The sequence below is a fragment of the Sitophilus oryzae genome, unplaced genomic scaffold (genome assembly GCF_002938485.1).
Source record: "Sitophilus oryzae breed Bouriz unplaced genomic scaffold, Soryzae_2.0 scaffold_1588_pilon_pilon, whole genome shotgun sequence".
NCBI classification, from domain to species: Eukaryota; Metazoa; Arthropoda; class Insecta; order Coleoptera; family Curculionidae; genus Sitophilus; species Sitophilus oryzae.
Window position 1 is genome coordinate 810,927 of NW_022146267.1, and position 13,164 is coordinate 824,090.

The following is a 13,164-nucleotide window of genomic DNA, read 5'->3' on the forward strand; positions in this document are numbered from 1 at the left end:
TATTGTATAAAATAAACATTTATAAATGTTTACAATAGTAGCTAGTTAATAGTAAATATCAATGACCTCTAAATAAATTTGTTTCGATGTCATTAGTAAATATAGCAATAGTAAACATTAGACCAGTGTTTACAAGATCAAATTCGATTTTCAAAATATAATTCATTTACGGCGTAGAAAGCCTTGTCTAGTAAATAAGAGTTCAATGCTTTGCGAGATGAGGAAATGATGTTATGGATTTGATTTCAAATGGCAGGTGCTTGTGCATTTTTTTCGAGTTGTATAATATTGAACTTTTAACTAACTCTGAGCGTGGGCTGGGTAGATAAAGATCTTGCTCCGCGTTCCTGAGTGGATAAGTGTGAGATGGCCTTTCTTGAGAAGCTGATACATGCTTACGTATTAGGCAAACGGATTCAAATATAAATAAGTCAATATTTTTAATTTTTTAAAAAAGTCCTGGCAATGAGTTCTGCAGTTTACTCCCAGTGAATATCGAACAGCTCTCTTCTGGAGCTTGAAATTGCGGTCAAATTGAGTCGCACAACACGTACCCCAGAATGGAAGGGCATACCTGAGGTACGACTCAAAAAGTGCATAATAAACAGTTCTAGCCACTGACAAGTTAAGCTCCTTAGAAACAGATCTTAATGCAAAACAGGCAGAGCTTAATTTTTTCGATCGATATGCGTGTCCCATTTCAGAGAATTGTCTATAACAAGCCCTAAGAATTTTACAGATTTTACGACGTCAATGGTGGTGTTGTTAAGTCCAAAAGGCTGCAGCGAGTTTTTATACGACAAAGCTTTAGTTTTAGAAATGTTGAGACTCAGAAGGTTCGAATCGCACCAGGATTTAATGGTGATTAAGTCATTTGATACAATCCTATGAAGTGCCCTGACGTCATTGTTGCTCCAAGTGAAGCTAGTGTCGTCCGCAAAAAGACATATTTTGCCACTGATGTTTATGTTAGCAATGTCATTAATAAAAAGAAGAAACAAAATAGGGCCTAGTACTGAGCCTTGTGGTACTCCACATTCTATTGGCTTGCTAGAAGACAACGTGGTATCCACCCTCACAAGTTTTTTGTTTACTTTGTTTGTTTAGTTTACCTTTGTCTACAAATTGTAATTTTTTTTGACAATAAAGGCATTTATTTATTTATCCCCATTACTGATAATAATTAAATGGAACTTCTCTTCCGATACCTTCAGCACATTCTTGCAGCATTTCTTATAATAATAAAGGCTCAATTATCTTTGTTTTTCTTTTTCGTTCTGGGACAGAAATACCTTAACAATAAAGACGCTACGCCGGCGGGTTATGACTTACAACACGACAAACAACGAGAGATAGTCACAATAAAAAGATGATTGTACAATGTTTACGTTCCGAAGGGTTTCATTACGTCTGGCAGGAAGCATTTGCGAAGCGTAATGCTGCGCTTGTATACAATATAATCCATTTTACGTCGTGGAATCCTGATTCGGACGTAACACGGAAAATTGTACCGGGAAAAATAAATAAGAGGAGAAAAATACTAAAATATGTTGTATAGGTATGTACAGGGTGGTCGAAATTAGTCTGTTTTAACAGAGAAAACCTATTTCCTGACTAGATAGAGCAAAACCGACATAGATGCCATGGGATCGATTTCTGAGACACGTTTAATGGCGTAAACCGCTTGTTGATATTTTCACTGCCAACAGAGATACGGGGTCTTGGATTTTTTTACCAATTTAAAAATTGGCCATAACTTTTTTATTTCGCGGAATAATAAAATTCTGTAAAAACGTTCTTAAGGCACTTTTTTAAGCACAATCCGGTGACGTAGTCAGTTTTTTTCTATGCTTGCTCTTTTTGTCAGAAATAATAAAAAATATAATTTTTTAAATGGAAATCGTAGTTGGCTATGATCTTAAAAAAATGCTGGCGTTTAACCCTTTCCAACGATATAAAGTTATGGGTATCTATTTGTAAGAATGAGATAAATATTAGGGTTTTTATCTTTATATCGAAGCCAAGGGCGTAGATATGGGGGGGGGGGGTAGATGGGGTAATTGCCCCCCAGAGCGGCTTGAGCCACCCCTCTGTATTTTCATCACTTTTCGATAATAATAATGATTTTATGGACATGAATTTGAGAGGTAAAACGAGTTTTTAGGTGTAAAAAATAATAAATAAAAAGAGCTCTACTTTTATTTGACGCATGCTTGTCATTTATACCTTAAAGTATAACTTCCTCGTCTCAAAATCCAGCAGTACTCCTCCAGCATGCTTGTATTATACTTTCCTGAAAATCGCCTTTCCAGCTAAGCGTTGTCTTGATGGAACCGTTCCTCATGTTTATCCGAGACTACTCCTAAATGTTCAGGAAAGAAGTCCAGGTGAAGGAAATGCACTTTAAGAGACATGTTACAACTTTTGTGGTAACCCAAAAAGTTCTTACACGTTTTGGAATGCAAAAGATGTATCTGCTAAAAACTAAAATGTTCTTGAATAGTTGTATTCTCTTCCAATAGGAAAATTCTAGAATTCTTTTCAACAAACAACAGTTTATTTATCTTGCCTAGCGTTTAAGAATTTGTTACAAATTTTCTGATCTATCTACCTCACTACAATATCTTGTGTTATGTAGAGACTTGGTACAGGAAATTAAATAAATTGTGCGGAAAGCAAACAATCCTTGCTTGACGGCTTAAATGTAAATTTGGTTGTTCCATTACATATTCCTACGCGTATGTAACGCACAAAACAGGATTTGGCCGCAGATTATTTCCAAAACTCTAATTAGCCCGTAAGCTGGAGGAAATAATATATTTGTATGTAATTATATTTGTTTACGATTTTTGTATTTAATGCGAATTCGAATGTATGGTCAACAGGTTATTTTTTCTGATTTAATTTTGGTTAGTGCACCAAAAACTCTTCAATCAGAAAATGGATTAAAACTACTATATTCCTAGTAGAATAACAATAATTAGGATTGTTTTTTAATGTTCTCTATTTTATTGCTTTATTTGTAAAACAAAAAATAGTTGAAATGGATGATTTATACAGGGTGCCCAGAAATAAGTGGAAGTATTTTAAGGGGTGATAGATCTCGATAAAAAAACATATTTTCTCTTTATCGTTTTTCAAATAAGTTCAAAATAACGGAGTTATTTTACCAAAAATTAAAATATCCAAAAAAATGTTTTTTTGCTAAAATTTTGAGACCCACTGGATCATTTCTGGATGTTTTTTCTTGTAAATTTAATCTAATACCTATGTTACCATATTATCAGAAATTCTGTTTTTTAACTAAAAACTAAAAAAAAATTTCAAACAATTTTTCAAAAAATTTCGAATTTTCAAATTTTTGTTTTGCGAAAAAACCTCATAGGCGTGTTTCGGGGGTTGAACTATACTACCAGTTAAAATACTTGCACTTATTTCTGGGACACCCTGTATTATAGTAGACACATAATAACAAAGTACAGAATAAAATATGAAATATTAAAAACTAAAAGAATATTTTATTATTTCAAAAGCATATTTTATTGTATAAAATATTATTATAGAACATGATATCTGTAAATAAATTTACAGATGAAATAAATTTACAGATATCATGTTAAAACTCAATCAAACATCACGCGAAACTGAGATCTAAAAACTGTACTTTGTATTTTTCTATAACCTAGTAATTTATCTATGATTTTTTAGGGCCAGTATCTACACTCACTGGCGTGAAAAAGACACCTTAAAATGTTAAAGTTTAATATAATTTGGTTCTAGTAGGCCAATTTTGATGATTTTTTAAGCAATGTGTAGCTAAATTATTTTTTGTGAAAGCGTTTCGAAATTGATAGTTTTTGATATTTATTTGAAATTCGAAATGACATTCTTTGAGGCACTAGTATCTAAAAGTGACACTTGTTTAGGCACTAGTGCCTAAAACTAAAAAATGAAACGTTAGAAACAATAAAAATATTGTAATATACTAGTTTTGTAAATACTTTTGATTTCTTTGTCTGATATCTGGAAGTTTTTCTTTTTAAAAATGCAATAAGGTTTGTGAATATGCTAATATCTACGTTTCTGTTCAGGTAAATTATGGTGCGCAGCATCGAATATTTACACAGAGTTGGCGGCTTTAAGGTAGTGAATAACTTCAGGAAATAGGCTAGCAATACCTTTTCTGTGAAATTCTTAACATGTTTTTCTTTGATCCAGGTTTCAAAGTTGTTGTAGGTGGTCTCGTATAAGTTTTTCGACTTCTCGGGCACTAACGTGGATAGCGCAGTTTCAGCAGCTTGTTGAATATCCAAAGACTCGTCATTATCACTCATTTTTTCACGAAACTTTGTAGGAAATACAGGGACGTTTGAACCTGTCAGAACTTTGTCATTAAACAATGCATAAACAATGCCTTAGAAACCAGAACATTTTAAAAAATGTCTAAAAATAAATAATAATAATAGCATGAAAATCTCAAATTATCCGCTTTCACAAAATATCTTGTATTGAAACTATTTTCACATTAAAAATCAAAATTTAGTTTTCCTGCTAAAAACAATCTCGATAACAATATTTGCATCATAATGTAAATCTCTCCGATCTAGACAGTGGGTCGTAGGTTAATATTTGAAGAAAAAATATTTACTAACTATATTGATAACCTCTAAATAATTCAGCTGAATCAAATTTTTCCTGCTTCGTGCTTGGTCGTGATGCTTGTTGCGGCAACGGCAATCGTCATCACATCGTTATGATTTATTTACTAGATATTTTGTATGAATTTTGCCATTTTGTGTATAATTGAGGTGGTTGAGAAAGAAATCCAATTGACTATCTGTTCAATACCAGATTACAAATGTATCGTCAACATATAGAAGCGAGATTTTGGTTTTGAAGACTGTGATTATGTGTGTGAGAGATGCCATTAGCAGTGTATCTTGTTGAGAGATGTAAGAGAGATGTCGCAAATTTTTTTCTGAGTTTATATTTACAAAAAAAAATCAAAAAATTAATGTTTGAATTAATGATCCATTAATGGGTTGATATTCTACTACCAAGGTAAGCAAAATATATATTCGTATATATAAGCCCTATATGCGGTAAACGACTTTTTTGTTGATGTTTAATCATGAACAATTTAGAATTTTAATTTTAATATTTTGATCATCTCACACACTGGTTAAAAATATTTTATGTTATTATAACATGATTTTATCCATTTACAGTTTTCCTTTTGTAAAATTTTCTAGATACGTCTGTGTTCTGCAATGTCCATATATGTTTTATTTGTAATTTTATGACGTAAATTTTTTTTTGAATTGATTTGTATTGTATGACACTTTTTTTTTATTATTTGTATATTTGTTTTTGTGCTTTTTTTGTTTTGCTTTGTCAATGAAGCTGTTTTGGCTTTTTGTACAATAAAGCGTTGTTTTTTTTTATTTACAAGAGATTGTCCGGTACCGGTACTATGTGGATGTAGATTCCGTGCTCTACTCTCTCCATTGTCGGTACTGATGGATGTAGATTCTACATGATTATGGTTATCTGTCAGTAATGCATAACAGCATTGCAGACAGACAACCTGCCATGTCGTGGGCAGATTGTACAGGGTCTGTCAAAGAAATCAGCAGACAAGAACTACGTTCAAGTTTAGTTTTAGTTTTTTTGCAAAAAAAAGATGCTAAATGAAATGCTAAAAAAGATGATTTTATTTCTTAAAAATATTATCTGTTAAATGGCGACCATTTTGCTTCTAGCATGAAGCAATCTCTATGCTGCAGTTTTGATGGAAGGCTGTGCCTCAATATGTGTCTTAATCTTTTATTAGTATGTAAAGTTCGTAGTATGTAGAACCGCTAAGATCAGGTGATAAGGATTTTGCAAAACGCAAACATCAAATTTCCCCATCGAACTACATAACTTTTGAACGCTTTTGATTGCTTCATATAAAACAAAATTTAGTTTAAAATTAAAGGTTAGAATGATATAAACCCGGCAGAACTGGAACCTGGATGTAGGTCTATGAAGCTTGATATAACTCCAGACCCGACTCTTTTAATATACCGGATCTACCCATCTCTAGTACTTAAAGGAATTAATTAATTTTATATTAATTTAATGTGTGAATTTGCCACATACTTTGAAAACACCCAGTTATTACATCGTCTCTCTCATCATCATCATCATCATCATCATTTTCAGTTTATTCAAGCATTTCCAACTATGGTGTAACTTTCCTAATTATATGGTGTAACTTCCCTAATAATTGTAGTTGGGTCCACTATTGTTTATTGTTGGCTATGCGGACCCAAGTTATCCCTGCTAATTTCCTAATATCATGGTTCTATCTCAGGTTCTCTCTTCTATTCTAACTTAATTCTTCATAAACCTGGTAAATAGTCTTGTCTTTCCGGTTATGCTTTATGCTTCGGAGACATGGACATTGTTAGCAGCCGACAGACGACGCATTGACGCATTCGAGATGTGGTGCTGGAGGAAGATGTTGCGAATACCATGAACAGCACATCGCACCAATGTGTCGGTCCTTAACGAAATCGAATTATCACAAAGACTTTCCAGCAGTGTCTATAAACGTATACATTCCTTCTTCGGCCATGTCAACAGGAGCGTGCACATGGAGAGACTGGTAGTACAAGGAAGACCTGCAGGATCCCGTCGCCGAGGCAGATCACCAACCAGGTGGGTAGTAGACATGGTTGAAAAACTTATGAATACCAACCTGGAGGGAGCCGTTCGAAGGACAGAAAACAGGGAAAATTGGAGACGGGCGGTGCGTGCAGCCGTCAGGTCCTTGGAGCCAAAACCAGAGCCACTACACGTCGTACGCGACGTACGGACTTAGACGGCGATCTCAGGTTCGGTCTTCTTATAGGTCTCTTAATTCCTCGCGGGTGCCGTGCTGTAATCTCTGTGGTCCATCTGTTGTCCGTTCTTCTTGCCAGGTGTCCTGCCCATTGTCGTTTGAGGGATTTGACTCTGTAGATGTCATTTATTACCTGGGGCTTTTGTCGTATCGACTCTATGTTTTTACGGTCTCTCTTAGTTATTCAGCATATTTCGTTTCATTGAGCCACAGCTTACAGAATAACATAGCTTTGACACTCGCCAATTTTTCCCACGCTCGAATTTAAAACGCCCCACTCCGACAATGCGCTAACTGATTTAAGCGACCGACAGTCAGCCTCATTCATGCATAGGCTCCACCGGTGGCGCGTAGAGCCGTATTACGGAAGATTTTAATTCGATTTTTTTTCTTATATTTAACCATAGGTATTTGTGCTTTTATTTCAATTTTATTTTTATTGATGGAATGGGAAAAGGTTTTCCGGGATATGCGGCTGCTGGTTGCACAAATAATAATTATGGAAATAATTCAAAATGTAGTCTGTTTAATTTTCAATTCAATTCAAAATTAATGTTCAATTCAAAAGTATATTCACACTTTAGAGCTTTTCAAAACGATGAAGACTACTTATTTGGAGGTTTGCTAATGCCAAGTGACCATATTTTTATTTAGTTTCCTCATTGGAGGCTATTTTTATAAGCTTTTATTTAACTTGCTTTGTATGTAACTATCTATGTATGTATGTATGTTTGTTCGGGGCAAATCTTGTAAGCTAAATTAAAACCACTTCCTTTTATTGTAGGAGATTGACATTTGGCATGTAGGTTCAATCCCGATGACAATACATTTTTTTGCAAGGCATGACCCGAATTTTTGACAGCTGTCAAAATGGCGGCATTTTTGAGGTTTTTGATTTTTTAAAATTCTATTTATGAATGGATCGGGCTGAAATTATATATATATATATATATATATATATATATATATATATATATATATATATATATATATATATATATATATATATATATATATATATATATATATATATATATATATATATATATATATATATATATATACAGGTTGTTAACTCGACAGTTACTTATAGGGAAACAGAATGGCAACACTGCCTATTGAGAACGTATGCATTATTGATTTTTCTGCCGACTCGTCCCGTCGCGTCGTCTATCGACGAGCGGGCCGAGGTTATTTCAACCATAAAACTCTTGCCGCGAGTAATGAACAATTTAACAACCTGTATAGGTATATTGTGGGTATATACATATGAAAAAAAATATATGGGCGGCCATCTTGAAAAAATGACAGTTTAATGACATGTCAAAATTTCAAAGTCAACCGATTTTCATAAAAATTGATATATAGGATGGCCATGGGCTAAAATGAAAGAAAAAAAATTTGAGCTGTCAAATTTGACAGCTGTCAAAAAAATTTCAAAGTTGTCCGATTTTGATAAAAATTGATATATAGGACGGCCATGGGCGAAAATGAAAAAAAAATGTTGAGCTGTCAAATTTGACAGTTGTCAAAAAAATTTCAAAGTTGTCCGATTTTGATAAAAATCGATGATGGCCGTGGGCTAAAATGAAAGAAAAAAATTTTGAGCTGTCAAATGTGACAGCTGTCAAATAATTTCAAATTTGTCCGATTTTGATAAAAATCGATATATTGGATGCCCCCTACCCCATAGTCGGTTTTCATTTTATTTGTCTCACATTTGAACTGTCAAATTTGACAGCTGTCGTTTTTTTTAAGTTCTCCTTTTTTAATGAAAATCGATATACATATTATTAGGATACCCATAGAAAGTTATTTAAGAAAAAAAAATTGAGTTTAAGTGTGTGGCACTGAGAAACAAGCATAACTAAAAAGTAGATGATAAATTTTATAAAAAAACCTTTTTTAAAAACAAGCTTTTATTTAAATACACTAAAAAGAATAAAATAAACTCTTTTTCTTTAAAACTTTTATTATAAACTTAGAACGTCATTACACAATTTTAATATTAGATATATAAAAGCTTGTCGCGAGATTTCTCTACATCGATAAACAAGTAAATTAACTAAAACCTGTGTCTACCCTGTCTCATTCTCAAAGTTTCTGTTATGATAGACCACTAGACCAGGAATTACAAGATAAAGTTGTCGTACCAGATTTTTATGAGTGCAAATGTACACTCAAATCTCGCGACAAGCTTTTATATAATATTAAAATTGTGTAATGACGTTATAAGTTCATAATAAAAGTTCTAAAGAAAAAGTTTATTTTATTCTTTTTAGTGTATTTAAATAAAAACTTGTTTTTAAAAAAGTTTTTTTATAAAATTTTTCAGAACAATTTTGAAGAACTTTTCTTAAATGAAAATATATTATGTAAATTCGTTAAATTATTTCAGACAATTAAATTCAACCATCAATCAAAATTTTCCTATAATGTATTTTTTGTTAAATTTATACGCAAAAGTTAGAAATTATTATACCTTAAAGAATATTACTAAGAACTTAAATGTAGCAAACAAAAACCGAAAGCTCCTAATTTAGAAACATTCGTAAATAACTATAAGTAATCAATGTACTTATTTCATTTTGCTGTTATTTCTAGAAATAAATTAATTAATTTGTTTTTTAAATGTTTTTCTTTGAGAATGCATATTTATTTAAAGTCAACAATTTAAAAAACGTGTATCTAAATTATGTTCTAGCACAGTCGAATAATTTTTTACGTCACGTGTAAAATTTTTTTGAATACATCTCTGGGCTGACTGGCGCTTACGCGGCTATTGGTTTTGGCGAGAGAGCTCGCCGCTCTAGTGTTCCCCCTCTTTCGAATCGCAAATCCGAGCGTAAAAAGATCAAAGCGGCACGCTACACTGTCCGAGCTGGTTTTTACTTAAGCTGTGATTGAGCGTTGTGTGACCTGCAGTTTCCTTATGATATCCGTTTTAAGTGTTCAGGTTTCGCATGCATAGGTCATCACTGGTAATACCCTGGGTAATACATATTGGTCGAATGGTTTCTTCTTTAGATATAGTGGAATTCTAGATTTGAATATGATTGAGTTTCTTCCATAAGTACTCCATGCTAACTTAATTCTTCTGTTGATTTCTGGTAGTAGAGATCCCGCTCTGTATATTATTTGTCCCAAATATATATATTCTTATACTATTTCCAGTGTTCTGTTATTTATTAGAATGTCTTTTCTTTCTACTATTTCCACACGTATTTTTTTGTTCGGCTGATATTTTCTCTCAGTTTATGTATGTGATCGATCCTGCTGAAGCCGCTTCTAAAGCCTGCTTGTAGTGCAGCGTCTTGGCGTCTTTGGTTGTTTCTGTTGTTTGTTATTTTTGTAAATATCGTGTATGTTATTGGTAGTAAGCTTATTGTTCCTGATGTTTTCTTTTCTGCCTTTCTTATGAATTAGAATTATGTTGGCGCTATTCCATTCTTGTGGTATATATTTCTCCTGTTTTCTCATTAGACAGCTGGTGTATAATATACAGAGTGAGTTTTCTACGATGTTCTCTATGGGTATCTCGGAAACTACTGGAGATGAGAGTCGTTTAAGTGGGGAAATAATTGAAGTTTTGTATGGTCATAAATATGCGTCTATCAGGTTTTTGAAAAAGTTCATGGCTTACTAGATATTGCGAAAAAAACAAAATTTCAGCTATTTTAAAAATTGTCCATAATTCCATTATAATCTATTTTAGACAAAAAAATTTCAGATAAAAGTTGTAGATAATCACATTCTTAATGAAACTGTGTTCTCCATTTTGACATAATATGACACAAACATATGTCTTTTTTTAAATGGAAACTATAGTTGGACACGACTTCATAAAAAGCGCCGTCTTTTAAGCTTTTCAGCGATATTGAATATATAAAAACTGCAAATATGAATTTTTCAAATGAAGAAAAGCGTGTATTATTGGTTCAACTTTTCTTGGCAATAAATTTTCGTTAACGTTACTTACGCTTTTTAGAGAACAGTTTTCAAGACATGTTTGAAAAGTTAAATTTAGAGACTCCCCCATCAATACAGTGACTTTTATTATGACATCCCCCCCCTCCATAATAAAAGGAATGTTAAAATTTATTTATATCATAATTATCCAAATTCAGGGATAGGAAGGCGTGGACCAATTGCATAGGCCTCCTCGATCACCTGACCTATCCATTTTAGATTTTTTTGTGCGGTATGGTTAACAACAAGGTTTACAAAAGAACTTATCAAGTAAGAAAAGGCTGTACGGGTGAAGTTTAATAAAGTCGACCGGTCGTTCTGTGAGAAAAGGTAATAGCTGAATATTTTCTAGTTTTAGTTCTTTTTAAAGTTTTAGTTTGTGTAATAATTGTAAAGAACCGTTTAATAAAATATTCTAAATTTTGATAAATTATAAATCATAACAGAATAAGAAGGGAGTTAAAATAGCCGATATTTGTTTTTTTTTCGAAATGTGCCATTCATTCAGCTATGAACTTTTTGAAAAATCTGAAAGGCGCATATTTATGACCCCACAAAACTGCAATTCTTTCCCCATTTAACCGACTACGTATCTCCAGTAGTTTCCGAGATACCCATAGAGAACATCGTAGAAAACTCCCCCTTTATTTGCTAGGATTTCCAAGTTGTTTTACCGGCGTACTTAAGTATTTTAACTAATTTAGCTGACCGTCGTTCTCCCGTAGTTATTACATACATGCGGTATATATTTATATAGTGATTTTTGTCTATTAATCTGCCGTGAATGCTTGGTATACTATCGCCACCACGCCAATCATCGTACCAACGCAGTGTTGCCGATAGACAATTTTTTTCCGAGCCACACAATATTGAAAAAACGAGCCACATTTGCATGCAAGTGAGCCACATTATTAATCAAGCTAAAATTTAATAAATAAAACAAAAATATACAAAATAATAAATATAACACAATCATATACACAATGGGTTAGCATTAGAACTTAAAAATCGATATTTGTCGCTGGCCATGCATGCCTATGCTGAGAGATAAGAGAGTTAAACAAAGATGGGTATATGGTGACTGTGTGAATGACTGGTTGGCATAATGAGTAGGATATGACGGTATATTATGATGGTATATTATGACGTATTTTTTAAAAACCAGATACTTACTTATCCATCTTTGTATATTATGTACTTTTGATCATACGTAAGGAATAGAATTATTGATAGTAAAGACTTTTGATAATAATTAATTTATTGATATCTATTGATTACAGGTATAACGGTTAAAAATTTAAACTGAACACTGAACATAACCTAACAATGTTCAAAACCACCAAAATCGTATCAAACGTCAAACGTCAAACGCCAACACGAACGCAGCAACCAGATACTACAATGTAGGGAGGGATAAAATAATCGATACAACGATTCGTTTATTTTAATGACTAAACAATTTAAAATGAGATGATATTATGTATAAATTTATGATCTATGAAGAAAAAGGAATTATTATAATAATATTATTATTTGCAAAGAGCGGAAAGAGCCACATTTTGCAACGAGGAGCCACCGAGTATTTTTATGCCGAAAAGAGCCACATGTGACCCAATTGGGCCACTTCGGCAACACTGTACCAACGAGATGCTCCTTTCATACCGCACCGCTTGTAATCAAGAAAATTGTATATCCCTCCAAACCGTCTCGCACTCATTAAGGTACTTAAGCCGCGTAATCGTACCACTCTTTTCCTAAATTTAAATCCGGTAGCGCTTAGCTTTTCGGCGGAACGAGAAGTCAGTCAGCTCAGTACTCGTCTGGCCGTGTACCTCTGCAGAACACGATCCCGATCGCAGCAGACCCTCCGTCTGACGTACTACGGTACTACGACGTACGACTTTTATCACTTACGTCGAGTGCGGAAAAAATGACGCCGCCAAAATGACCTGTCGGTGTCATTGTCGCTGCTTTCTGATACGGCTTGTTTCGTATCTAATCTACATACCTCTCTGAGAGTATTTGTTTTGGCTTATTTAGTGGTACGGTACTGACTTTAGTGGAAGCGGTTTTGTTAGATACGGTCGCGCGCGTATTTAATAGTGAGTGTATTATTTTGAAAAAAAATAAGAACTAAAAGGAACGAACTATTTTGGTTAAGTGGAAGTGAATTTTTTTAGTGATTTGTATTGTTGTTGTGGTGAAATAAAGTTTTCATAACGGATTATATTTTACTTAGCTTAGGTAAGAATATTTTCGTTATTTGAATTAAAACATAGGTTGGCTTGTTGGATTTGTTTTATCTA

The 13,164-nt window shown here is 33.2% G+C and overlaps 1 protein-coding gene across 3 annotated transcripts in view; it reads left to right on the forward strand.

The window, feature by feature from the left end:
• Positions 1 to 13,164, forward strand: part of LOC115879817 (high affinity cAMP-specific and IBMX-insensitive 3',5'-cyclic phosphodiesterase 8) — a 511,035-nt gene that overhangs the window by 133,008 nt on the left and 364,863 nt on the right. Inside the window, exon 1 of one of the 3 annotated variants that reach the window (XM_030896823.1) lies at positions 12,668 to 13,102. The exons of the other annotated variants lie outside the window; for them this stretch is intronic. The gene's annotated coding sequence lies outside the window, so the exon portion shown is untranslated. Of the gene's footprint in view, positions 1 to 12,667; positions 13,103 to 13,164 lie in introns of those variants that run through there. 3 annotated transcript variants of the gene reach the window in all.